This window comes from Jaculus jaculus, chromosome 1, assembly GCF_020740685.1.
Source record: "Jaculus jaculus isolate mJacJac1 chromosome 1, mJacJac1.mat.Y.cur, whole genome shotgun sequence".
Taxonomy (NCBI): Eukaryota; Metazoa; Chordata; class Mammalia; order Rodentia; family Dipodidae; genus Jaculus; species Jaculus jaculus.
In genome coordinates this window covers 108,423,763-108,426,859 of record NC_059102.1, presented here as the reverse complement: position 1 = coordinate 108,426,859, position 3,097 = coordinate 108,423,763, and the positions used below count along the sequence as shown (strand labels likewise).

General features: G+C 42.1%; 1 non-coding gene across 1 annotated transcript; it reads left to right on the top strand.

Moving 5' to 3' along the window:
• Positions 1-1,563: 1,563 nt before the first annotated feature.
• LOC123458351 lies at positions 1,564-1,671 on the top strand. Its single transcript, XR_006635620.1, has one exon. It is a non-coding gene; the product is annotated as a U6 spliceosomal RNA (small nuclear RNA).
• The last annotated feature ends 1,426 nt before the right edge of the window (positions 1,672-3,097 follow it).

Below are 3,097 nucleotides of genomic sequence, written 5' to 3'. Positions count from 1 at the left end.
CTTCTTTCCAGCACTATGATACCTTATGAGTCATCCCAAGGTCACTGCCATCTGAAAAGAGAAGATTCTCTACCCAAAGTGAGAGTAGTGTTAATATAAGGGTATAAATATTAAGAGAAATGCTTACTGGTCAGTTTGATAAACATAGTATATACACTTATCCAGACATCAGCAGATGTTACACCCCTAGGGCTCCTGTTTTAAGTTTTCAGTATCAGGGATGTATTCCTCCCCATGGAGTGGGCCTCCAGTCCAATTGGAGGGCAGTTAGTTTCCACCATGATAGATTTGCCACTATTGCACCTGTTGGTTCATTTGGCCTGGTTAGCCAATTATAAGGCTTGCAGTGTCCACTGTTGAGTATCTTCACTGGTGGTATCTCTGAAGAGACTTCTTGATTAAAAAGCATTGCCACCAAGATGTCTCTGGTTGTCTGGAAGTTTGGCTATCCACACAGTGACTATGTAACTTCTCAGAGGGGCTACAGCCGCAGTTCTCCCTTCTTTTCCAGGTGGAACCTCTAGCTCAGGGATACTTTGTATTCTTTGAGTAGGTTCTCTTTCTGTCCTTTTATAATATATTGGTGTGGAAACATTATGAGTAGTTGTCATAGACTACTAATGTTCACTGATATCCAGTTCTTACTGGTTTCTTGAAGTAAAGTGTGGTCAAGTGACTATATGTTTTGACAGTATTTGTAATTTTGGTTTTTTATTTTTACAATATTTTATTTACTTATTCATTTGACAGAGAAAGAGGGGGAGAAAGAGAGAGAGAAACAGAGAGTGAATGGGCGCTCCAGCCCCTGCAAATGAACTCCAGACGCGTGCACCTCTCTGTGCATCTGGCTAACGTGGGTCCTGGGGAATTGAACCTGGGTCCTTTGGCTTTGCAGGCAAACACCTTAACTGCTAAGCCATCCCTCCAGCCCAGGTGACTAGTTTTTTGCTAATCAATATGTTTAGAATTTAGTGTTCAGAAAATTGAGTTGTTGTTAGTCAGCTCTTTAGTTTTGTCTTTTCCAGCTGCTTGGGCCAAAGAGACAATACATTCTAGGCTGTTCTGGCTTTATTAGCCTGGGCTACAAAGAGGCCACTCTGAATAAACATAAGGAGTAAATCCAGATGGTACTAAGCTGCCCTGCTTTCAGCTGTTACAGATGCAGCTTGATCTAGTGTATTCTAACTAGGACAGTAATGTGCACAACTCATTGGAGTCTTGGGAAATTTTTTTAAAATATTTTTTGTTCATATTTTTTATTTATTTATTTGAGAGTGACAGACACAGAGAGAAAGACAGATAGAGGGAGAGAGAGAGAATGGGCGCGCCAGGGCTTCCAGCCTCTGCAAACGAACTCCAGACGCATGCGCCCCCTTGTGCATCTGGCTAACGTGGGACCTGGGGAACCGAGCCTTGAACCAGGGTCCTTAGGCTTCACAGGCAAGCGCTTAACCGCTAAGCCATCTCTCCAGCCCTTGGGAAATTTTTAAAAGCATAACTTTGACTTTAGGGAATAAATACTTTTGAAGACAAAAGAAAACAGGATTGTGAAATCTAGTAGGACTGCTCGCTTTGACAGCACATACACAAAAATTGGAATGATACAGAGACGATTGCATGGCATGGCCTCTGTGCAAGAATGAAATCTAGCAGGAAATATGTTTGTTTTATGCCATCTTTTGTAAATATCTCTTATCACACATTCTTTAAAAATGTGTTTAAGTCAGGCGGGTGTGGTGGTGCATGCCCTTAATCCCAGCACTCTGGAGACAGAGGTAGGAGGATAGCCGCGAGTTCGAGGCCAGCCTGAGTCTACATTGTGAATTCTAGGTCAGTCTGGGTTAGAGCGATATCCAACCTCAAAAAAAAAATGTTTTTAAGAGCTTCATCAAGATATAACTGAAGGGCTGGAGAGATGGCTTAGTAGTTAAGGCACTTGCCTGCAAAGCCTAAGAAACCAGGTTCAGATTCCCCAGTACCCACATAGGACAGATGCACAAGGTGGTACATGTTTCTGGAGTTTATTTGCAGTGACTAGAGGCCCTGGAGTGTCTATTCTCTTTCTCTCTCTATCTATCAAATATTTTTTAAAAAATTTAAAAAGAGAAAAAAACTCCTTAAAAAGGTATCTAAAAATACAATAAATATCACATATTTAAATAATACAATTAAAAAAATATTTTCATTTTGGCTTTTTGAGGTGGTGTCTCAATGTAGCCCAGACTGACCTGGAATTCACTATGTAGTCTCAGGGTGGCCTCGAACACGCAGCAATCCTCCTACCCCAGCTTCCTGAGTGCTGGGATTAAAGACATGCGCCACCATGCCCAGCTAAATGTTTTTTTCATTTATTTGCAAGGAGAGAGACAGACAAAGAGAATGGGCATGCCAGCGCCTTCAGCCACTCACTGCCAACAAACTCCAGATGCATGCACCTCTTTGTGCATGTGTCTTCATGTGCGTACTGGGGAATCAAACCCAGGTTGTTAGGCTTTGCGAGCAAGTGTCTTAAGCGTTAAGGCTTCCCTCCAGCCCAAATAATACAATCTGATAAAATTTGGCATTATGAAACCATTGCCATGGCCACTTCAGTGAATCTCTCCATTACCTACAAAAGTCTTCCAGGTCCACTGGTAGGTAGCACAGGCTAGCCTTAGTCACTGAGATCCTTCTGCCTCAGCTTCTCACGTGCCACATTACAGGGGTGCGCCAGCACTCCTGGTTCCTGTGTTCCTTCCAAGTCCCTCTCACCTATCCCTTTCCACAGCCCGTGCAACTACTGGACGACCCCTGAGCTGCTTAGTCACCATACCTTTCTTTGCCTTTTCTAAAATTTTATATCAATGAAATACTACATCGTTTAAAACCTTTTTGTCTGGCTTCTTGGGCAGTCTAACTTAAAGTCACCCAGTTATTAAACATGTAAACAGCTCAGTCTTTTTGTATTGCTGAGTAATATATTCCATTATATGGGGATACTACCATTTCCTTATTCATTCCTGTGTTGATGGACTTCACATGTTTCAAGGTTTGGGCCATTTCATAAAGTTGCTGTGAACATTTGTATACAAGACTTTGTGGACAGATGTAGAGAGAA